The sequence below is a fragment of the Camelus ferus genome, chromosome 32 (assembly GCF_009834535.1).
Source record: "Camelus ferus isolate YT-003-E chromosome 32, BCGSAC_Cfer_1.0, whole genome shotgun sequence".
In the NCBI taxonomy this organism is placed as follows: Eukaryota; Metazoa; Chordata; class Mammalia; order Artiodactyla; family Camelidae; genus Camelus; species Camelus ferus.
Window position 1 is genome coordinate 8,985,912 of NC_045727.1, and position 25,357 is coordinate 9,011,268.

A 25,357-nucleotide genomic window follows, 5' to 3' on the forward strand; every position below is an offset into this window, starting at 1 on the left:
GAGAATTCCCTCTTTCCCTATTCTTTCCTTTGACTCTCACTTTGAAGGTAAATAGACTAGGGGTGCTTCTATTCATTCATTCATTCATTCATTCGTTCATTCCTCAGTCATACCGAGCACTTACTAAGTGCCCGAATCTAGGCTTGGCAAAAGGGTATGGCAGAAAAATATTAGATGCAAAAGTTGCCCTGATGAAGCTGTGTCTACAGAGGGAGAGAAATGTTAACAAGACTGATAGCTGTCACGTACTGTGTTCACACTTGCAACACGCAGCACTTTTCTTCTGTTCGCCGTGGAATCCCCAGAACAACTCTCTGAGATAGACACCATTATTATCCCATTTTTTTAAATGGGAAAACTGAGGCATGTGATTCATTAAGCAGCTTATCCCCAAAACAAGCCATGACTAGTGTCAGAGTGGAAATTGACACTCTGGGTCTTGTGTGGGAAACCACTCAGACGTACAAGAGGGTAATCGTTACCCATCTGCCCTTGGAGGTTTACCCATTTGGGGGCTGTTGTTGGATTTAGTGGGTTTGGGTGCTTACACCTTCGCTAGTCTAAAACAGGTGGTCTATGAACTAGCAGCATTGACATTGCCTGGGAGCCGCTTAGAAATACAGATTCTTAGGTCCCGCCTCAGACCTGGTGAATCAGTCTCATTTTGACAAGCTCCCAGGGGATCTGTGTGCCCACTGGAATTTAAGAAATGTTTGTCTGCACATGCACATTAGCCTTTTTATGGCATAATTAACGTAACAACTAGATAGAACCCGTATAAACCTAACCCAGTTATTGTATAACATGGACGTAACTGGGTTGTGAGGAAACTGTGGGATACTGACAGGAAGTACTCCCTACATGGTTTTGGCCCCTCATTTCTTTGACCCCTTAGGATTCTTTCACTTGCAGTGTCTTCCCTAAGCTGGTCAGTAGGCATCAAACCCTCCTTGGCATAGAATCTCCTGAGGTGCTTCTCAAGTAGGAAGATTCAGGACCCAACTCACAGAGGTTCATTCCACTGCTCTCCAGCAGGCCTGGGACTCTGCATATTTAATAAGCACCCATGGATTCTGGTGCCAAGGGTTCTTGGATCACATGGTTTGAGATCACTGACCCAGAGCCCTGTTTCTTCCTTTGGCTTGCCTGACCAGTGATGCTGACCTGTAGAGCACACTCTGTTGTGGGCATCAGTAGGGTTAGGGTCAGTTCCTGGTCTAATTCTGCTTTGTTTCTCTTACCCTCAAGGAAGCACCCTGAAATGAAATTGAGAGTGATGTTATTGCATGATAACCATAGATCTTTTTTGAACATCCTATAAAGGATCACTCAGCTCTGTAGAAAACCCTCCAGTGGTTTCCCATTCACTGACACTAAAATCTCCCTCCTTACTGTGGTCTGTAAGACATTTTATGATCTGTCCCTAGTCCCTCTTTGACCTCATTTTCTGCCAGCCTCTCTGGAGTCTCTCAATTTTAGTCTTACTGGTTGCCTTGCTATTCTTCCGGCCTACCAAGTCAGTTCCTACCCTCCGGCTTTCCATGAGGGTCTCCCCGAGGGCTTCACAGGCTTATTTGAGTTCAGATATCACCTCTTCAGAAGACTTCAGTGACCTACTCTTCATCGTCTTTGTGGCCCTCATCACTCTCTGCAGTGATACGAGTCCTTTAGTTGTTCACCCAGTTACCGTGTGTCTCTCTGTTAGACTGTCATTTCCAGGCCTGGACCATTCCCATCTGCATCTCTAAGATTGGGACAAGAGCCTGGAACATAGGAGCTGTTCAATAAATATTTGTTGGATGAATGAATAAATGTACAAGCCTAATTAAAATTTTTGAGTAAATGATTCTCAAACTTCAGCAGTTGAAAGATTATTAGAAATTAATCATGTATGATACTTCCACACTGACCAGCATTTCTGCAAAGTGAGCATGCATGCCTTAGAGGGCTGAGATTGGAGACTGGCCCAACCTTAGCCACGGTATTAGTTTCTGACTGCTGTTGTAACAAATGACCACAGACACAGTGGTTGCAAACAGGGCAAGCTTACTGTCTTACAGTTCTGGAGATCAGAAGTTCCTTCTGCAGGCTGTAGTGAGGATCTGTTTCCTTGCCTTTTCCAACTTCTAGAGGCTGCTCCCATTCCTGGGATCATGGCCCCCTTTCATTCTTCAAAGCCAGCAGTTGCATCACTCTGAGTCTGCTGGTCATCACTCCTTCTCTGACTCTGACCCTTCTGCCTCCTTCTTATAAGGATCTTATGAGTCCACTGGACCCACCCAGATAATCCAGGGTCCTCTCTCCATCTTAACATCCTTAAGTTAATCACACCTGCAAAGTCCCTTTTGCCACATTAGGTAGCACAGTCATGGGTTCTGGGGATTAGGATTAGGACATCTTTGGGGGGACCTGCCTACCATTACCACCTTTACTGGCCAAAAAAAAAAAAAAGAGATGGTTTGAGGTGTTCTTTTTGGAGCAGTTGTCTGCTGTCTGGATCCGCCATCGCTCATCCATCCCCAGGTCTCTCTCTTTGTGCCATTTCTCTGTGGGTCTCCTCCATTTCATTTCCTCCTTCCTCCCTCCTATACCACCTTTTTTGGTACCCTAGATTCTCAGGCAGTTCATGCTGGACAAATATGCACTTTTATTATCAAAATTTTTCTTAGGGGAGCGATATCTATCCTTTACAATGTTAGTATTAATCACTGTCCATTTTTTAAAAAAAATTATTTGTTTGTTTAATTGAGGGGTTGGATAGGTAATTAGGTTTGTTTGTTTGCTAGTTTAATGGAGGCACTGAGGACTGAACCCAGGACCTCGTGCGTGCTAAGCATACGCTCTACCACCAAGCTCTGTCCTCCCACCTTGCTGTCCATTTTTGATTTGCCACCTTGACACCAGTAGATTCTCAAAGCACCGTGGGATGCATAGTATTTATTTCTGAAGGAGCCCAGATGGCTTCTTCTCAGGGAAGTTCAGTTCGTGTGACTTTGGCACCACTCACAGAGACATCTGAATACTCTCAGGAGGGTCACCAAACCAGACCAGGGTCTTAGGACGTCAGAGAATAAACACGGAAGCCATTCATCACATCCATTAGCTGAATAAATTGTTCCTTTTGTCCCCAGCCCACAAGGTGAATCCCAGGAGGGAACAGGAAGTGGCTTGAGAAAATAAACCCGGCTCTCTGGTCCTGTGGATGGCGCCTCCCCACGCCAGGAAGTGGCAAGCTGGCTTGGCAGAAACACGTCTTAGTGGACACCATTTTCCCTAGAATCCCAACGGGGCAAAACTGCAGTCCTGACTGGATTCAACGAAGAACGTAGAAGTAAGTAGTGGCACTAAAATCTTGCACTCAGGCCTCACAGGTCCAAAGTTCTGGAACCTTCATTACCTCAGGAGGTGCTGTCAGGCAGAGGCTTTGGAAAAGCCAGGTGAGGCTTTCTGAGAAGGCGTTAATCCTTACTGCTCTCCGGTCATGTCTCTTCATAATTCATGAGATACCTGGCTCCTGAGGACAGTGTCAGAGAGGGTGTGGTGACTGTCTCCTGCCTCCTGCTCGTGGTGCCATTGTACTCCGATTAGTATTAATAATTGATTTATACAGCACCTTTTACAAGCCTGTCTAAGGTTGGCCCCTGTGTGGACACACGCATCACTTCCCTTCACCCTCAGATGATAAGCTTCCACCCAACGGGGTGGGAGGTGGCGGCGGGCACCAGTCACCTCGGTGGCGCCAATGACGTGACAAGGAGACAGTTTGATGCAGGAAGTAGGCAGAGCCTTATCTCCTCTGGCTGGGGTGGGGGAGTGGGCGGAGGTGATGCCGGGCCTGCTATTAATTAGTTGAAGGATCAACCTCTGAGAAACCCAGGTGACAGAAGTATCTTTTGGCCATGGGGCAGTGTCAGTTTCCCTTTGTGCTGATCTACCCCACTGTATAGATGAGGGGGAAGAAAACAAATCAAAGAACGCCAGCGGCAGAAATGGAGTAAAGCCAGAGCATTTGTGAGTCACATTAGCATGTTACATGCGGCTGCGTGCCAAGATGAAGGTGAAGGTGGAAGTGATTATCTAAGGCGCGAGTTGTTGGCTGCCATATTTGGTGGAGCTTGGGTTGCTTATGTTATGTTTTGAGGCATCCTAGGTTAGTGTTTGGAGCTGAGGTTTTTCAGGGACCCTGTGTGTGATCATTGTGATGTAGTTCTGCGAGTGTGAGTTCACTTAAGATCTCCAATTACTTGTATTTTTGACTGAGTCCACATCATGTACTTTACGGACATGGTTTCTGGATAAAGCCCATCTTATGGTGATCCATACAAATACGGATCCCAAGACTGACTTGCTGGATGGTTGTGGGAAAGTTCTTGACTCTTCTTGAACTTCAATTTCTTCATCTGGGAAATGGGCTACTGAGAGTACCCACTTCCCACAGGCGAAGCACTGTGCTGGCTTTGGTAAGTGCTCTGTAAAGATAAGCTATTTATTATTTTAACATCATGATGATCATCAACGTGTTCCTCATCTTCATCAAATAGCAATCCTCTCCTAGGAGAAATGAAACATCTTGGTAGATCAAAAGGGAAGTCAGTTTCCCAGAAAGGAGGCAGGAGCAGAGAAAGAGTTCTGTGGGTGTTCAGACTCTGGTGCCATGCTTCCTGGAAGGTCAGTGGGGAGGATCCAGACTCACGCAGAGGTAAAGGCCAAGTGCAGGAATGAATCAGAGCTCTTGGGTGGCCACATGGAAGAACTCAGAGACCAGGAATCAAGCCCTAGTTTCAAAGGAAGCCAGGTCATGGGGTGTAGACAGAAATGAAGCAGAAACTAAGGCTTGGTGCTAGATGAGGAATTTCCAACTCTGTCCTACCCAATATCAGTCCACTGGTTCACGCTCCATGAACAAAGGGCACCGTGACCACATGAGTGGGGAGGCTGCAGCACAGCCTTCCCCCCTCATGGGGAGCCACAGAGTTTGTCCATGTAGTAAAGCTCTGAGAAGTCCTGCAGTAAAGAAATCTCCTTGGTTTAACTCATTATTTTCCAAACCTATTTAACACTTGAACTCCCTCCTCTGATTTGATTTGATTTCATAAAATAACACATACTTTCCCTGATTATGCTTTGGGAGGGATTGATGTAGACAGAATTTGGAAGAACTATCTTCTCCAAGGCTAGAAAGACAAAATATATATTTTTTCTGTGTTTTAAATGCATCCTACCTGAATATCATTTAAAAGAAACAAACAAACAAGCAAACAAAAAAACCTTGTAAATAGGTTTATTACCACTTCTGAATTACTGCTAATGGGCCTGGAAGTGTTCATCTGAGATTCTGCAGCTTTTTTAAATGGCTTCCTTGAAGGACGGAGAATGGGAACTAGCTATGTTCACAATATATGAGACTACCAATGCTATTCTTCATAATGTCCATCTGATAGTCACGGTGGTCAGTCATGGCTCCTAGTTATGAAGTCCTGTCTATATGCTCTTCCTTGCACTAAGTAGGAGGCATATACTATTTCCTTTAGTCCTCCAAAGAGGAAACCAAGGCTCAGAGAGGTTCTATAGTTTGCCTAAAGTCATCACTGGAAAGTAGCAGAGCCGACATTTGAATCCAGGATCAACCCTCAGAACAAAGTGAGGGCAGTCCCATGACCACCCTGTGTGGCCTCACTAATCCTTCATTCTTATCAACATTGCGGATGCTCCCAGAGTGACTCAGGGGGTCACACCTCCTGTTGGAGCCAGGGCTGCCCTGAGTAGTTGGGAGCTGAGGCCCAGATCACTTAGAAGTCTCCCCATCCTCCTGCTTGGAAGCCTGAGTCACTGAACGGCTGTGCGTGGCCCAGGCACCGCCAGGGAGGGTGGAAGCAGGTCTCACACCCCTGCTGTATCACAGGACCCTTGTCCTCTGTGTGCCAAACCCAGCTGTGTGCTGTCCGGGAGTCGCTTTCGTTTTCTGAAACTCACACTTGAGCACACACAGAGTTCCATACACATTGATTTGTGTGCTGTATCGTACATGAAGGCCCAGGACGGGGACCAGCTATTCCGGTTTACAGGAAGCTGTCCTGGTTTTAACACTGGAAGTCCGACATCCTGAGACGTCCCCTAGGCCCTGGCAACCCAGGACAGTTGGTCACTAAATAGGTCCTTTTGCCTAGGGATTGACAGGTAAGCCTTCTCTAACGGCAGGAGGCCCTCCAAAACAACCAGTGTGACTGAAAACTGCACTTGAAGGTAGCAAGGTCCACTCTGACTGCTAAAAACAACAGGGAAAATAACCCTCATTGGAAAAAAACAATCCAACAAAGTCTTCTTTATTAAACCTAGGACTTTCTTAACACAAAAAAAGCACTTTTAAAATGATATCCTTCTTCTCCACTATTACGCACTATAATAATTGCAGTAAGGATAGCTGTCATTTGGAAGTGTTTACCAAGCTCCTAGCTGGCCCTGGACAGAGAGCACTTTGAATTTGCGCTGCAAACCCATGAGGTAGGAGCTGCTTTTATGCACAGTTGGACAGATGAGGAAACTGAGGTTCAGGCAAGTTAGGTCACTTGCCCAAGGTCACAGATATTAGGTGCCTGCTGCAGGCAGCTAGGACTCAGGGAATGAGAGCAGATCGCAGGCCCCATCCGCTCGGCCATTGCCCTCCCTGTGACAGAGATGGATACTTTGAGAATGAACATCTTTGGGTCATAATCATGCCCGAGCATCAGCTTCCTGAGGGCAGCTTCTCTTCATCAGTGTATCCTCAGAGTACTGTGCATGGGGCCTTAAGTGTAGTAGATGTTCAGTTAATGTTTGCCAAGCTGCACTGAAGTGAAAAAAAACTGCTTCTCTGCACATAACGAAAAGTATTTTTCAGAAGCCCTAGTCTGTTTCAGATAGGCTGTTTTCTTTATTTCTCCTCTAGAATAAAAGCTATTTTAGTAATGCCTATCTCCCTATTAGATTATAAGCTCATATAGATATGTAATATAATATATAAATAATATATTTAAAATATTTTAAGGAGTGCAAACTATATATTTATACATTATTTATAATATATACTTATATATTATATAAAATATTTACTGTTTATGTATTATATATATTTTATATTATATATTTATATATTATGTATTATATTTATTTATAACCACATATTTATTATATATAATATTTATATTATATAATTTATATAGTTATGCATTATATATAGTTATATGTTATATATTATATTACATAGATATTATTTTTAATATACATAAAATTATAAGGGCAAGCCCATACTGTGTTATTCGCTGCTGGATCCTAGCTACTAGCACAGTGCCTGGCACAGAGTAGGGACTCAATAAATATTTGCTTAATGAAAAGATGAGTAAATGTAGGCTGCCCAACAAGAAAACACTGAATAGAGAGAGCTGTGTTGCTCCTAAGGAAAATTCTCCACCCACTTTTTAAAAAAAATATGGTGGAGTGGAAGCCACCCACCTTTGAAACAACAAATGGGTCTTGTCTAAGACCAGGAATTTTGGTACCAAGGACGGGGCTGCCTTAGCTACAAGGATATTGTCTCTGGGTTCTTGTTTCACAGCAGAAAAAATGTGAACCTATTGTCCAACTTTTCTTTAAGCCAGAGTCACCGGTAGCCTTTCCAGTTGGACCTCCTGGGAAAATGGCAGCTCACAGCCTCATGGGGATTCACGCTTGGGTTGCAGGCAGTATCTACAGGTGAAGAAACCGTCAACTACTACTGGAAATACACGAGCACACAGCACTTTACCATGTGCCTGGCACGCTGCTGAAATGTCATATGTAATTAACCCAATTATACTTCACAACCATTATGGGGTTGGGGCCATTTCATCACTTACAGATGAGAAAATGAAGGTATAAAGGGTTATGTAACTTGCCTAAGGTCACAGATCTTGTAAGTCTGGCTTGAGTCCATGGTCTTAACCCCTGTAAGGCATTTCTCACAACCTGTACAGCAATGAGTGAAGAGGTGCTCAGGTGGTCAGTTCCATAAAACCTACTACATAGTATTTATTGTGCAAAGGGCTGGCATTCCCAATTCCCAAAGAATAAGGAACTACAAATATATTAATATTAAAGAATTAAAATTGTATATTAAATATTAATAACAACAGTGTAGTTAATTATATTACTATATTTATGATTGTTATTATATAATAGGGATATTAATATAAATATTTAAAAATATTGGATGTTTTATTAAATATTAATGATCAATACTAACAGCTACCACAATCGAACATTCACTATATGTCAAACACCTAATGAATTACTTGTTTTTACAACAAGGAGGTAGGTGCTTTTACATTAAAATTTAAAAAATTTTTTAAATATTTCAACTTTTCTGAGTTGTAGCAGACAAATAAAATTGTAAGGTATTAAAATTTCATCAGGGTGACTTGACAATATATGTATACGTAATGAAACTCTTCCTCTCATCTAGCTAATTAACACACCCATCACCCCTCATATTTTTTTTGGTTATGAGGTGAGAAATTTAAGATCTACTCTTTTAGAAAATTTCAGCTCTACAGTACATTGTTATTGACTCTAATGACCATGTTTTTCATTAAATCCTCTGACTCTATTTGTCTTATAACAGAGAGTTTGTACCCTTTTACCAACCTCACCCTGTTTCCCCCACCCCCTCAGCCCCTGGCAACCTGTTTTCTATTCTCTGTTTCTGTGAGTTTAACTTTTTTTTTTTTTTTTTTTTTTTGGTGATCCCATGCTGTATTTGTCTTTTCTTGTCTGGCTTATCTCACTTAGCATCACGCCCTCAAGCTCCATCCATGTTGTCACAAGTGGCAGAATGCCCTTCTTTTTCATGGCTCAATAATATTCCAGTATATAGGGAAGAGTATTTTGAATGTGAGCTTGGAACGTCTCTCCGCCCACCTAATCTCAACTCTTCTTTGGCAACAGCAGCTTACTTGGGGAGAACATTGTTATGGTTATTGCTCATGAATCTGCCTCCTCTACCAGATTGTGAGTTCTCTGCCCACATGCTGATTCTTTCTGATCTCTACATTTTTAACATCTGGGTCTGTCAACTTTGCTGAGTTGAATCAAAGAAGTTTCACAGGCAAATCTAAGCAGAGGCAAAGCTACAAAATCCTGGATGCATATACCTCATAGAAGGAACATTAATCCCTTGCTCCACCCTCACTGCCCCACTGGGCATTTGGCAACCATCCCATGATCAAATAATCCTTGCCATCAATCTCCATGGATGTGAGAGCCCCCAGGAGGTGACACTCAGAAGGATCATTGTCAAACCCATTTTAGCCTTTCTTTCTAAATTCCCAGACTTTGTCGTTTTGAGTTGTCTCCAGACCTTCCCAAGGGGGATTTTTCTTGCTCTTGTAAACTAGAGATTTATGTTCCTTATGTGGACTTTTCCCATCTTAGCTGAGTTCTCAGTTGTGGGTGTTTTCCTTCGGGCGGAAGTGCGTGAGGCAGAGGACGTTGGAAAAACTGCTTTGTAGTGAGATTCTTAGACTAGTTCTTACCTGCGAGGGGTAATTTGTGAGTAAATGTAGCGTGGGGTTTCTGGAATCAGAAAAACACATGGGCTTCCCTCTTGGAGCCCTGTGACTTTGGGCAAGCTATCTGCTCTTCCTGAACCTCCCCATGCCCTTATCTGTAAAACAGGAATGATGATCTATGTCTTGGGGGGTGCTGGGAGGGGTATCATGATTATGCTTCGCCTTCTTTTTCAATCCTAATACTTATCTTTGTTGCCATCTGTCTTCCTTCTCACCACCTTTTCAACGATTACCATTATTTCCATCCATTTTTGGTGCTTTTTGTGGATCCCATTCCTCCTTCCACTTGTTCCAGCTTTTTAATCTTACCTTGTTTCTTTCAGCCACTTGCCTTATACGCTGTATAACTTGGGTCTCCTTATGAATCTTTTTTTTTTAAATACCAAGTTTTGTCTATTTTGAAAGACAATCTTGTAACTGTGGACATGAGTGCGCTTAATTAAAACATAGTCAGTTGAATCAATTCAGCTGTTGGAGTCAGGACTTCTGCTGGAAAATAGATCGTAATGTACATTTCCAACAACTTCCCTCCCCACTTTGGCGTGACTTTGACAGTTAAAATGATGTCAAGCCACAGTGTGTGCCCCTGAATGTCAGCCGTGAATGGGTCCTGTTGATTCACACCTAATAGCTTGCTATGAGAGAAGTTAGAAAAAGAACATCAAAACAAACCAAGCAAATGTAGAAAAGAAGCGGTTAACATAAAATCAAGAAGTAAGGATTGAAAAATGACCAGTGTTTGATTAGTAAATTTAAGAGGTTGTTCTTTGAGAAAGAAACATATTTTAAGAGGACAAGTTATTGAAGACTTTAAAGAAGAAAAGGAAATGAGGAAACTTAAATATCCCAAGTTAGCAATGAGAAACAAGATACGAAGGTATAAAGGGGATATTTAGAGTTATAAAAGAGTGCTATATGTAACTCAGTGTCAAGACTTTTCATCTTTGTCACTATTGGGTTGGATGATTCTTTGCTATGTGGGCTGTGCTGGGCATTTCAGGATGTTTAGCAGCATCTCTGGCCTCCACCCACTAGGTGCCAGTATCGCCCCCTGCCCCCAAGTTATAACCACCCCAAAATGTCTCTACATATTACCAGATGTCCCCTGGGGGGCAAATCACCCCAGGTTGAGAAATCATGCTCTCTATTAATCATTTTAGAAAATCTTAGTGACATGGAGAATATTCTAGGGAAATATTAATGATTGCACTAAAAATTAATATATATGTACAGTGTATGTGTCTCTCTGTATGTATGAAAACCAGGAAAAACATTTGCAAAGTTGTCAACAAGTCTTCTCTAGAATACAGAGTTCTGGGTCAAAAGGAATTTTCCAGTGAGTTGTATTCCACACTCAAGAGATAATAAATTTTCATTCCCTGTAAACTGCCAAGGTGACCAACTGTCCTGGTTTCCCCGGGACTGAGTGGTTTCCTGGGATGCAGGACTTTTATTCCTAAAATTTGGAAAGTCTGGGGGAAACTGGGACAAGCTGGTCATTCTAAACCTATCCCATAGGTAATGGGGAAGAATACACCAATTCAGCACTAAAACAAGAAACCACAGGCCACGTTCACTTGTGAATATAATATAGACAAAGAAACATTGAAGTTAAATCAAGTGGTATGTAACAGTAGTATTTTTATTTATTTGCCTGTTTGCTTAAGAAGCTTTGCTAGAGTGAAATCATTTGCGAGGTCTTCATTTGCTGCAGCAAGGGTGGTGTGGGCAGCACCTGCTGGGTCTCTCTCTCTAAACCCCAACCTCTCCTTCTTTCCTCCCTACTTGTTTCCTAAACCCATGCCCACATATTCCCTGGGGGGCTCCCTGGAACCCTCCCAGTTCCCTCCAAAGGACAATTGGAAATCCAAAACTAGAAGAATAACCATCATGGTTAAGTAGGGTCTATACCAGAAATATAAGATGGTCCAACAGGATTATTTTTATATAGATCAAAAGATATTCAATAAATACAAAGTCTGTATGATTTAAAATAAAAATGACAACCAAGATTCATTACTAAACGTAGGCGTATGCTCCTCTAACAAATCTTATGCTTATCTTTTTTCAAATCACTAACAACCTCATTCATAATGGAGGCCTTCCCATTAAAGTCAGGAACAAGGAGTCCTGTACGACCCTTAACTTAATCATTTTTAAGAAGTTTCAGCCAATGCAATAAAGCAGAAAAAACAGATAAGAGGAAGATAAACTAGAAAGAGAGAGATAAAAATGTAATTATTTGCAGGTGACATGATTGAATCAACAGAAAATTTTAAGAAATAATCAGAGCATTTATTTATTTTTTTTTTGCATTCTTATTTTTATTGAAGTATAGTCAGTTTACAACGTTGTTTCAATTTCTGGTGTATAGCACAATGTTCCAGTCATACGTATACATACATATATTTGTTTTCATATTCTTTTTCATTGTAGGTGACTACAAGATATTGAATATAGTTTCCTGTGCTATACAGTATAAACTTGTTGTTTATCTGTGTTCTATGTAGTAGTTAGTATCTGCAAATCTCAAACTCCCAATACTTTTTATTTTTACAAAAGAACCAAAACCTTCTCTAGTTTTTTAAATTAACCTAATAAAATCCCCCCCCAAAAGGGTGTTTAAAAGAACTCATCAAAGTTAAGCAAAAGTGATCTCAAAGTTAAAATTAAGTGAGAGTAGCCATAAATTTTTATGTGAAAAATAAGAGAGGTCTTACACTACCAAATCTAAAACATATAATAAAGCTATAATAATTCAAACAGTATTGGCCTAATGCAAAATAAACAACTAGATACATGGAATTAGATATAAAATCCCTAAATACACCTAATCATGGATAAAAATATAACCCATGATAAAGGTGGAAGTTCAAATCAATGGAGAAATGACCATTAAGTGAAAAATGATGCTGTGACATACGGCAAATTATTTGACAAAATAATGTCAAACACTTACCTTATGTCATATGGCAAAATTAATTAAGTAGATTGAGTCACCTGTCAACAGTAAGACTATAAAAGAATTAGAAAGAAATAATGATAAACTTATATCTGAACCCTGGATGGAGGAGCTTTTTTTCTTCCTTTTAGTCATTAAAAGGGAGACATCATAAAACAGCACAGTAAAAAGGGCAAATTTTTCTGAATGCAAATTATAGCTCAATAAATCTGACTTTTGAAGATAAAAGAATAAAAGGGAGGCAAAACTATAAGTGATATATTATACCAAATAAAAAACCAAAAAATACCATAAAAATCAAAAGATGACTAGCAGAAAATATACATTATAGGAGTAAAACGATTATTGGTTTTATTATGTGAAGAATTATTTTAAGTGAATAAGAAGATAAATGTATAAACAGGCTGGGGATATGCATGATCAATTTCCAAAGAAGAAATATAAATGGTGCATTACAATTGTGAAAAGCTATTCAATTGCATTATAATAAAATCAATGCAAATTAAAAGAATAAGATACTATGTTTTGCCTATCAAATGGGAAAAAAATAGAGTGACAATTATTGAGGTGGTGGGGATAGTCAGATGATAGACAGATAGGCAGAGATGTCACCAAGATAGATATACAAAGATGATCATAACAACACGATAGGGAAGTTAGCTCCTCAGCAATAGATTCTGTAACACTATACAAAGGGCAACTATATATAGTAGTTAAAACCATGGTCTTAAAGAAGAGGAGGAAATATTAATGATAGGTAAAATTTTTTAAATTATAGAAGAACATGCAGTACACGATACTACTTTTGCCAAAAACCAAAATACATCTGTATCCACACACCAAGAGAGTGTAAGGATGGAAAATATAGTGACAGTAATTCTCTGACTGGTGACTTCTATTTTCTTTCCTTGCATATTTCTATGTTACCCAAAGTCTTCTATGTTATTTCTTTAATCATAAGGAAAAAAGCGTATTAAATACGAAAATAATTTCAATATGGCTGATAAAGAGGCCGACTGTCATTTGACTTCTTTATTTTTAACACATCATCATCTACCAGTTTTCTTTCATGACTTGTCAAACTGTATGACAGGGATAGACAGAACATTCAGTGGGATGATGAGGACTCAGAGAGGTTCCAAATGTTTCCCTTCGGGGGCTTGGCAGGGCATTAAAATTGATTAGTTTAGATTAAGTATTGCCTTTTCCTTTCCTCTTTAAAAATCAGATACCTCTGAATGGGATAACAGGGCCTGAGCCCTTCTAGGGGTGCAGTGAATGTTGACTGACATGAATTGAACTGAAGACAGAGGCACTGTAAGGTGCCTTTAATTACATCAGATTTTATTCCCTGTAGCACACTCTAAACACAGAGGTCTCTTTAAGATTTGGCTCGTAGGTGTGACTGACTTTATCCCTGAAGTTACTGTCTAACTAGGACATGGGAAACAAGAGGGCACAGCATGTCCAGCATAAAGGCACAGCTACTGAAAAGACAAAGAAAAAGACAAATGGAATATAGGGTACATAAAGCACATTGCTCTAAACAGATTTCTTTTCAGATCTTAGACTAGCCATACTCTTGGTAGATAGACTCTTGCCTGGTTGTTGGTCCAAGTAAGGCATTTACTCATTCATTTATTCATTCATTCACTCACTAATTACTGTAGGGCATCCATGAGCCTCATGGTTCAGGCTCAGGTCCCCCATCACTGTTAATAAAACACAGACAACCAAAAAATCATTTCCCAGTAACTCAAGCTCTTTATTTGTATCTCTTGGACACTGAAACGGACACAAAACCTGTGGACCCTTTTTATTTATTCCTATTCTCTCTTCTTGTGATTCTGTATAATTGAACCTGAAGTCTCAGCAGGGCAACAGTTGAAGGTGAGTAAGGGAAATAAACAGAATAGGCAGACCAGTATTCCCCTTAGTATGTAGGAAGGACAACTTCCTGGCACCTGTGAAACTCTGTTGGACCTACTTCACATCCCTTCTTATTTAATTATCACACCAGTGATCCAGAGTAGGTAATATCATTCCTATTTTGCAGATGAGGAAATGAAAACTTATGTCCAAAAGGTATATAAACTTGAGTCTGAACTTGGATATATCTAATTTAGCTTAAAGATAAATATACTTCCCACTTGGCTTGTTTTAGTCTCAGCTCATGATTGTTGTCTCAGTGTAATTAATAGTGGTTCCTTGCACTCCTCAAAAGCATTCCTGTTTGGATGATAAATTACATTGTCACCTATTAGAACGCTATTGACTTCAAGTAACGAGAAGCCAAGATGCAACAGGTGAAGACAAAGGGGTCTTTATAATCTCACAGGTCAGATGTGCAGTTAGGATAGTACCAGGGTTGAACAACTCAGCACCTCGCCATCATCACTGAAGATGGACATTCCTTCTGTCTTTTCCTTTGCTAGCCTTCCTAGGTTGGTTCTGCTTCTGTTGCCCCTACTGTTTCAGGCAACTTTCTCACACACCAATGGCTAATAAAGGCAGACAAAGGTCCGTTTCTTCCTTATATCTCCTTATAAACTTTTCCAAGTAGCTCCCAGCACATGTCCCCTCATGAGGTCACATGTTCTCTCTTCAACCAATCACCAGCCAGAGAATGGGGGAAAGTCACATGATTAGCTTTGACCAATCAGGGTTTTCTCAGTCAACCTAGGTGGGGCCACTGGACAAGGAAAGAAAAACTGGGCTCTTACAAAAGGGAAGAAGTGGAAAGTGGCTGTTTTGGGTCAGCAAAGAATAGGGATGATTGGCACTAGTAGGTGGAGAGAGGCCAGCCAGTTTGAAGGACCACAGATTGCTATTTCCACTAGCCCAGCCTCCCTCTCTCAGACTGTATCTTCCAAGAGGTTATGTCTGCCAGTCAGAGGTGGGATTATGGCATCACTATTGGAAGAAGATGCAAACCTATAGCTGCAAAAAATGTCATGCATCTTGTAGGATCCTATGATGGCATTTGGGAAAACTTTCAACAAATAGCGGCTTTTGAACTGAATGCTCAAGCATGAAGAGGAGTTTGCTCTGAACTATTGGCAGGGATGGTGAGGGGCATTCCAAGCAGAGGGAACTGCAGATGTGAGCACCTGGGGATGAGAAAAAGCCTAGCACGTTCAAGGAACTGCAACAGCCCCTGGCAATGGCAGTGACAGAAGATGGGATGAGGAAGGTGAGCCAGGGCCATGTCCCAAAGGGCGGGTGTAACATGCTAAGAGGAGACTTTTCTCTTAGGGAGTCACTGATAGGCTTGACACTTGGAAGTGGTCCGACTTCTTATTGTTGCCCTGAAGAAATTCTATTAGCAGAGTGTCAACACTTCCAAAGTAGGTATTTTTATTTTTATTTATTTATTTATTTTTATTTTTATTTTTATTCAAGGGGTTGGAAATCCCAGCTGGCATAATGTAGAGAGGTTACTTAGGGCCAGGGATGAGGTGCACAGCTCTGAAAATGCTTAACTTCAGAATTGTTCCAGAAGAAGAATGTTTCTTTGCTCTATCTATGTATTCCTAATAGTTTGTGACAGCGAATTCACCAAATTCCTCTTTTTTTTCCCCTCCTGGGCGCTAGCTACCCTACATTTCCCAGTGTCTCCACAGGTTGGGTAAGAACATGTGGCTAAGTTATGTCTGTTAGATGGTGGGCATTAGTCATAGTCCCAATCCCTAGGCCATCCACTATGCATTCTCTTTTCCCATCCACTTGCCAAATTAAGACGACTCCAAGGACATAGAGAAGGGCAGAGCTACCAAATGGAAGGAGCCGGATCTCTGAATGACTGTATGGAACAGAGCCCTCTGCTGACTCTCACTGTACTTAGTATCATAGAGAGTCAATCCTTCATAGTGATAAACCACTAAGACTTGAGAGTGTTGTTTGTTACAGCAGCTAGGCTAACCTAATACATGCCTCACAGGTACCTACACACTCTTGAAATACTAGAAAAACTGACAAAACAGCTCTGTGACAAAGTCAAGGAAAATGTACTGAAGTAGAGGGAGGGGAGCAGCATTAAGAATCCTGAAAGGGAGACCGTCTGTGGAGTGGGGACAGGAAGTCCTATCTTGCCTGGCTAAGGTGAGGACTCCATGACATTGTTTATGGAAATCACCTGGCAGGAGTTGCATCTTAACGGAATAAGTCCGGAAAAGTTTTTTTCAGAGTTGGTAGCTATTCATCTTAGAAATACCTGACAAAGGGAGAGAGTAAGAGTGAGGATGAAATGAGATGATGATTTTCAAGCACTTAGCAAAGGGCCGATCAGATAATATGGAGGCAGCTATAAGAGTAACTAGAGGCTCTTACTGACATTTCTACTGTAAGAAATGACAGGGCTGAGAGAGCACTGGTTTTAGGAGGAGGGGGCATTTCCTGCTGTGGGGAATGACATGAGCAGGAGTGTGGAGGTTGGAATGAGGAGAGGAGCTCCCAGAGACGGCACAGTGATCAAGACTGTGTTGGGATTGGTGTCAGTGGTGGGGCTGGTGTTGGTGATGGGGTCGTGGGGAGGGAGATGAAGGACACCAGGTAGAGGAATTGAAAAGTTCTGTTTATAGCTGGATGACCACGTCTGCCCAAACTGATCATTCCACTTGCCACCGGGCACACTTCTCTGCAGCACGCCGGCGCCTAATCATATCTCAAGTGCTATTTCCAAGAAGCTCAAAGGGCTTTCTGGAAGTTATCTGCTTGCTTGTCCCAACAGCCCTGCGTTATCACTCCCATCTCACAGATGGAAGAATAGGTAACCTACTTACCCAAGGTCAGAGTGTGACTCAGTGGCCCACGTGTAATCAGATTTCAGATTTCTCTGTCTTCAGGCCTCTTCTGTGGCTCCTCCAGAATAGCTTTGGGCCGCCAAGCAGGCGGCATTTCTTCTTCCTCAAAAAGAGCCATTAAACATCCAGATTCCTCATGTAACTCAGTTATTAGCTAGACCCTGATCTGTAACGACACGAAGTTTGGTTTACAAACTAAATAGTCTCTTGGAAGAACGAGAGAGGTGCTGGTTGACATTCTGTGCTTTTGTTACTAGAATTTATGTTCAAGCAAACAGAAAAAAGGAAAGAATTTTACAGTCAGTACCTGTGCACCCAGCAGCTAGATGCTACAATTGACATTTTGTTCATTTTACTGTATCAGCTGAACTGTTGCTAAAGCGGTGAGGGTGAAGTTCTTTCCAGTGATGTGGAAGTGATGCTATTCAGAATCTTTTAAAATATCTGCAAATGATAAGGAAAAGCTCTTTAAAAACAAAAATCTTTACATCTTTCATCTCCTCACCATAGAATGTAGTATTTGCTACCACAGTGAAATTACAGCAGATTCCAAGACCATTTTCACACTGAGAATAGATCCTTTGAAATAAAATGTCATGCCATTTAACTAGATTTGTCTATTTGAAAAAAAATCCCTTTCCACAGCTAAAAAACAAAAACAAAACAAAACAGGGATTTAGAACAGGGAGTGTGGCCTGCAACCCTGGAATAGGTACTTACTTCAGGTCTTTCCTGGGAGAAATGTGTGTAAGGTCAGGAGACAGAAAAGGCCTCACCAGAGGAGCCGAAGCAATCTTTACATCTTATTTTATGGAGGAGGCTCAGAGAGGCTAAATATCTTGCCTGAGGTCACACAGTGAAGGCCTTTCAGTAACAGTATTATACCAGTACCTTTTGATACTGGAGGCAGAGCTGATGGAAAGAACTGAAATGGCCATAACATTTTGTTAGTATCACTATCCACCCCATTCTGACTTTATTTACAGGCAGATATGTGCTTAAACAATAAGCAATCGTTGTGACTGCCACCACCAGAGTACGTGCTAGAAATTTCCCTTTTGGGGGAAAAAATGTTGGGAAAATTGGCTTGAATGTGGATTTAAATTGCCTTCGTAAGGCAGAGTTTTTGCTGCCTCTTAATATGCTTTTGGCATGGCCTTCTCTGCCCAGAGGCTTTGCCCTGGATCCAGTTCCTGAGTTGCCTATGCCTGTAGCTTCTGAGGCCTCTAGCTGTTTACTTGCAAGTAATGTTTAGATGTACCGCCTGATCAGAAAAATGAATACCGAATTGAAGCCTGAATTCTGGTCTCCCTGACACTCTTAGTGATTTAGCCAAGAGCAAAGAGTCTGTGGTTTCACTGGGATCTCTGCTTGCCTCTTCCTGGGAGGCAGGAATACCTGCCTGGTAGACCACTGAGGCCAGGACCCATTCTGAGAAATCCAGCCTCCTCTCGACTCCAGGAGCGCTCTCAGAACCAGCAGCCCCTAAGCTCCCAGCAGAGACCCCACTGCAGGAAGGAAGCAGCAGAATCTCATGTCCCTGCTCTATCAGTTTATCATCTTTGTCCTGTGCAACCCAGAGAGACCTTAATCTCTTGGGCGTCAGCCGGGATTCTGTCCCCAGCACTAAACTCATTTAAGGGGGGGGGGGGTTGTATTAATAATGAAGATAACCAAACAACCCAGGCTGTGATACTCCCTGACCTGCCCCCAGGCTGGCCTTAATGACTGTTTGTGAAGTGTGTGGAGAGCCTCAGATGAAAGGCGCCCAGGTGAGCACAGCCCTGCCCACTGATGTCAGGACACCTGCTGAGCCCAGCCCGCCTGGGGTCCAGCTGTTCTGCCCCAGCTGGCTCTGAAGGCCTAGCTCCTGCAGGCAGGCAGGCAGGCAGGCAGGCAGGCAGGCAGGCATTGGTGCAAAGGAGAGAGAGAAGGGAGAGGGACGCTGAGAATGGGGGCGGGGAGAGGCCTGGTATGGGGGCAGGGGACCAGGCAATACAGAGAGAGAAAAGGAATGAGATGGCAGATAAAGGAAAGAGGATGAGAGAGAAGGCGGAGCAGGGATGACTCAGAAACAGGTAAAGGAGATGGGGGGGGAGGTCAGAGAGAGAGACACTGGGGGGATGACAGAGAGAAGAGGAGGGGACTGATTAAGAGAGCAAGGTAAGGAGAGAGAAAGTGAAGAGGCCACAGGGAGAGAGGGAAAGAGGAGAGAAAGAGAAAAGAGGGATGGAGTGATTCAGCGCTGAGAGAAATTAAAGAGGAGTAAGAGGGTAACAAAGAGAGATGGAGAGGATCAAGACAGTAAGAGAGAGTAGAGAGACACAGAGAGGGGAGCGTGAGACAGAGCTGGGAGTGATCAGAGACAGTTCTAGGGGGAGAAAGAGACTGGAACCCACACCCAGACGCACATGGTGGGGCGGGGACAGAGGAAATTGAGACGGAGCAGAGGGGCACAGACAGGAGAAAGAGATGAGCAAGGCAATGACTTTGGGGAGAGACATCGCGGGGAGCGCGACCGTGGAAAGGGCCGGCACCTCCCCTGAGTCCCGCGCCCCCCTCCCCGCGTCTTATCAGCGGCAAGCGGGCGGGCGGCCTTGGGCGCGCGGCGGCGGCGGCGGGGCCTTATTGCAGGTGCGCTGGCGCCGCCGAGTCTGCGGCGGCAGCTCCGTGGCCGGCCGGGCAGCGGGCGGGTGGCGGCGGCAGGCACGGCGAGCAGGGGCGCGGGGGTGCGGCCTTGCCTTTGCACGCAGGCCGGTGACCGCCGCTCGGCCGCGCGCCCTGGCCCCGCGCCCCCACCGCCCGGCGCCCTCCCGCCCCATCCTGCCCCAGCCACCTGCCCTGAGCCGGAGGCCGGGCTGGCGGCTGGCCGGAGGGTTGTGCTGAGGGCTGCATCTTTCCGAAGCTTCTGCTTTTGAACAACATCTATCTTTTATAGCTCCATAGACCACCATTTTCCAAAGATGCTGGTGTTCACACCATACGTATGTCAGATACATTCATTGTATTTTCTTTGCTGAAGGTAGCAGGGCCTTTCAGAGTAGGGCCTAATGGGCTTCATGTCAAGCTTTGCCACTTACGAGCTGTGGCCTTGGGTTGGCATCTTGCCCTCTCTGTGCCTCAATCTTTGTGAAGCGGAGGAATAAAATGGTGCCTTCACTACAGGGCTGCCAGGATTAAGGGAATGCAGAGATGTAATGCTTCAACCGTCCCGGCACATAAAAGTTCTTATTTAGGCTGTAGCTAGTGTTATCATTATTGGAGGCAGGGAGCAGGGGTTGAGGAGCAAGCTGGTGGAAATCTACCTTCTGCTAAGTCCCAGGATTGGTGCTTCTGAATCTCCTTCCTCTGGGCTGCTGAGAGAAGCCAGGAGTCCTGGGAGTGCCTGCTGGCCTCGCTGCGGAATGGACAAGCTAGCTCCCAGCGCAGAGTCTCACATTCCTCCCACAGCAGTGAGTGGGCCTTGGGCCGTCAGCCTCCACTCAGAGCCATCACTGTCTTTCTCCCAGGGTTGCTGAGATCCCTGATTTCCCTGGGGGGGAGTGGCTACACACACACACACACACACACACACACGCACGCATGCACGCACACACGCACGCGCAATTGGGAGCCAGCTGATTTGGTATTGATATCTGGTTCCATCTTTAAGAGCTGTGCATGTGACCTTGGGCCATGTCACCCACTTTGCCGAGGCGGTTTCATCCTCTGGTCGATGACCATAGTAACAGTAGCTCTTCAGGTCCTGATGTGAGGATGAATGAAACAGGTGCCAGCAGCAGAGGGGCTGGGACACCCAGGCCTCCCAGCCGTGAGGGAAGAGCTGGCTGACCTCTCCCCGATGGCCCATCTTCAGCATCCCTCCCACCCCCGCACACTATTCACACTGAGGACACACTGTCCCCAGGCTGCTCCCCAGCCAATGACTGCACATGCCTGAGCTGCTAGGGCCAGGCCTCTCCTGCCAGGCTTGGGGCTCCTCTGCTGGGTGGTCCTTGTTGGGCACTCCCTGTCACTGTGGCTGAGACTTCCTGAGAGCTGTGGTCTTAGGCAATTCCTGCCTGTTTCTCTTATCTCCTTCTCTCACTTCTGAGGGGTCAGACCCACACTATGGTCTGTATGCTGTCCCTGCCTCCTCCGGCTCCCTGCCCCCGATCATTCACAGGCATTCCCAGACAGATCTCAGGTGCCAGACCTGAGACTCCATGCTGAGTTTACAGAACTCACTTGCAGCCCCTGCCTGCACAGAGCTCACTGTCCAGCAGGGGAGACAGAGAAGAAACAGACATTTTGAAGTTGGGCACTAAGAGCATGGATGGGGGAAGCAGACTGCTAATGGAAGCACAAAGGAGGGGTGCCTAACCTGTCCTGGAGGGGCAGAAAGGAGGAACAATCTGGGAAGGCTTCATGGAGGAGGTGACATCTGTGCTGCATCATGAAGGATGACTGGAGTTATTTCAGATAACTTGCAGGTATCCCTGAAGTCAGATATACCCAAATGAGTTAAACCTATAATAGGTCCAGGAGGGAAGTTTTCTGTCTGGGAGGGGTGAAGAGTCTTGTATAAAGGGTGACTTTTGACTTGTTACTGTAGAATAAATAAGACAGCAGTGCTGCCTAGGGGTTAAGTGATTGGGGGCGGAGTGTCCCCAACTATCTGCTCACCAGAGCCAGGCATGTCAGAGTGAGTGAGGTGGACAAGGGTGGACCTTCCTCATCTAACTGGGAGACACCAGCCTAGTTGGCTAGATTTTCTGATTCTTCAAGTGGTGCTGGACATTTTTAGGTGAAATTTCCCATTTTCTTTATCTTAAGCAATCAGTAAAAGAGCATTAAAAAAAACAGAAAACCAACAAACACTGGGCAGATTAAATAAAGCATGTCTGAGGTCCAGATTTGGTCCCGGGACCACCAGTTTGAGACCTGGGCAGGAGGCTGGAAGAGAGATGCCACCTAAACGGGACCCCAAATGGCCATTTGGCCTGTAAGCCCTTTCTTCCCCAAGTCTTAACCAGGCCTCCAAGCCCTCAGCCTCCCTTAACTTTGAGTACTTGTAGCGTCTCAGAATTTAGCTTTGAACTTGAACACTTCTTTTAAAGTCAGAGCCTCCAGGGATGGGTCCTGGGCAATGATCATTATAATTCCCAGTTCAAACTGTGAGGCCCAGAGGGTCCAGAGGCTGCAAACATCCAGGTCTGACCTCTTCCCTTCAGCTTTCTTTGCCTCCCAGAGGGCAGAAGGATGCAGAACCTTCTAGAACCTGAGGCATTGCTCCCGTGTCTCCCTCATTCAAATGATGGCTCTCTTTCCTTAATCCTTTCTTGGGTCGCCCCATCTTTTCCAGTTTTCATCATCATTAAAATGGGGGCATGCTGACCCACACGCCGAAATGAAGCAAATCAAATAAAATAGAGAACTGTCGAAGTCTTTGCAAGACAGCCGAGGGGAAGTTCCCCGAAATTAAGGCAGCGCCTGTGAGCCCAGCAGTCAGAAAGAAAACCTTTTAGCTGAAACCAAGAACATTCCCGGCTGAGGTATTTCATTATAATAATGGTCTATCTTGGATGGGCAATTTAGGAGAGAGGTTAGCGGCTGAATACCGTTCAGACTAAGAATGCTGGGAGGTGGAAACGGGAACCTATCCATTCTTCAATTTGAGGCAGGGAGTTTGATTCAATCCATGGAGCTTTTAGGTTTATTTCCCTGGTTTTGAGGCCTTTGCATCATAGATAATCTTTGTTTTCAGACTTCCAAGGAAGGATTGGCAGTTCAAATCTGATAGGAGTCTCATTACTTCTAACCACCCATTAGTTAATTGCTCAGAGGAGGAGGAGCTGATTGGGCAGGGCCATGATGGTCCTCAGGGTTCCCTACTCCCGATGGGATTAAGCCAGTTAGATGAGGCAGATCCAAGTTTCCAAGCCCTTCTGAATTCACGGAGTCCTCGCTGTGTGTCCCAGTGAGAGAAGGCTCCAGAAGAATGGGCCCTGTCCGTGGCTGCGTGGTGGTTCTGGGGTAACATAAACAATGACAGGTCTTGATCACATTCAGTGATGAAGTAGAAGACCTTGCAATCAAGTTGCATGTAAGGACTATTCATTGAGGGCCCACTGTGTGCTTCCCAAGAGTATGGTAGCAGGCAAGACAGGATTGATGCTCTCATGAGGTTGACACTTACCTGGCAGATGGCCATCAAAGACATACTGTAGCATAGTGTGTGCGTTCATTTCCTGGCTGTCATACCAAAGTACTGCAAACTGGGTGGCTTAAAACAAAGGTTTATTCTCTCACAATTATGGAGGCCAGAAGTCCAAAGTCAATGTGTCAGTAGGGCCATCCTTTCTCTGAAGCCTAGATGGTAGAATCCTCCCTTCCAGCTTCTGGTGGCAGTAGATGATCCTTGGCTAGGTCACTGGAAGCTCTGCCTCTGTTGTCACATTTTCCCTGGGTGCCTCTGCTCATCTTCTTACAAGGGCATCAGGTCATCTTGGATTAGGGCCCACCTTAGGACCTCATCTTAATTTGATTACATTTGCAAAGACCCTGTTTCCAAATAAAGTTACATTCACAGGTTCCTAGGGTTAGGACTTCAACCTGCCTATTTTAAGGGACATAATTCAATCCATAACAGGGCATAATGGGGGAACTGATCTAGTATTGAAGGCTTTGTAAGACTTCTCTGAAAGCTGAAGCTTGGAGCATATATAAGAAAGCAGTGTTTGTCTTTGAGGGCTGGGGAAATATAGTTGGAAAGGGTTTGGACCAAGCAATACAGGAGATTCAGGAACCAGGGGAAGATGCAAGGATTAATCCCAAAGTCTTTGCAACATGTATCAGTATTTTTGTAACTAAAGTCCATCTTTCTGTATCAAACCGGAACTCCTAAGTGCATGTACTTTTATTTACTCCTAAGAGATTCCTTTATGCTCAGCTTATGTCTCACTTTGTACCCAGGCCCTCGGTAAAGAAATTAAAATCAAATCAAGATATAAAAGTTAAAATCAAGTTGACAGTGTTTTCTGTGTGGCCTGAATGGAAGACATTCAGGTAAAAGTAAGAGATGGGTCAACCAAGGGGGGTAAGAAATGAGGCTTTGGAATGCAGAGAAATGAGTTTGAGTTCTAGCTTTAGCGGCTTCTAAGCCTGTGTGAACTTGGCCAGGTAAGGTAACCTGTCAGTGCCTTAGTTTCCTATCAGCAAAATGAATTACTAATTCCTGTGTTTCCAGCTTATTGTCCAGAAAAGTCTAGTGAGTTTTGGCAGAGGACTAATTACTGGGTCAGACCCATAGAAAATGCCCAATAGATGGTAGTTATGATGAAGACTTGGGAAGTCAACTCAGGAGATTAAGTATCCACACATGAGAAATTAAGTCCTACAAGATTTAAACTAAGTATCAAGATGGGAATAGAAGAAATGTCACAAAGCAGAGGATGATTAATTGCCATTGAAGTTTTACAAATAGTAATTGGCATAAGAAAGAGACTGAGCTTATAAAGGGGAGACCTATGGGTGAGATGGGCTTGTAGGATCAAGGAGGCAAAATGGGGGCATTCCTTGCAGAGATAATAGGGTGAATGGAGGATTAGAGAGAGCACACGTTGAGTGTGGTTTTAAAATAGAGAGTAGAACAGTTTGACTGGAGGCAGAGAGCCCTCTTGAAAAGCAAAATCCTGCCCCTATTATTTGAAAAGGAGTTCGCGGCTTGCTGTGGTTTTAAAACATGTGTACAAATTCTTTGCCACTCTTCCCATGGGAAGGTGGATATTACTTTCCTCGCCTTGAGTGCGGTGATCCTTGTATCTTGCAAAGGAAATGATGTTGTGTAACTTCTGAGGCTAGGTCATAAAAGGAGATTCAACTTCTGCCTGGCCCTCCCTCTTGGGTGACTCACCTTTGGAGCTCTGAGCCATCATATAAAATGTCTGTGTATTCTGAAGCTGCCATGCTGGAGGTGGCTCGTGGAGGGACCACAAAGAATGGAGATGCCTAAGGAGCTTGAGCCGTTCCAG

The 25,357-nt window shown here is 43.8% G+C and overlaps 1 long non-coding RNA gene across 1 annotated transcript in view; it reads left to right on the top strand.

Annotated features, from left to right (window-relative positions):
* LOC116660927 overlaps positions 1 to 3,301 on the top strand; it is a 318,927-nt gene extending 315,626 nt beyond the window's left edge. Inside the window, exon 3 of the long non-coding RNA XR_004316590.1 lies at positions 3,132 to 3,301. This is a non-coding gene — a long non-coding RNA (uncharacterized LOC116660927). The remainder of the gene's footprint in view (positions 1 to 3,131) is intronic.
* Positions 3,302 to 25,357: the final 22,056 nt, after the last annotated feature.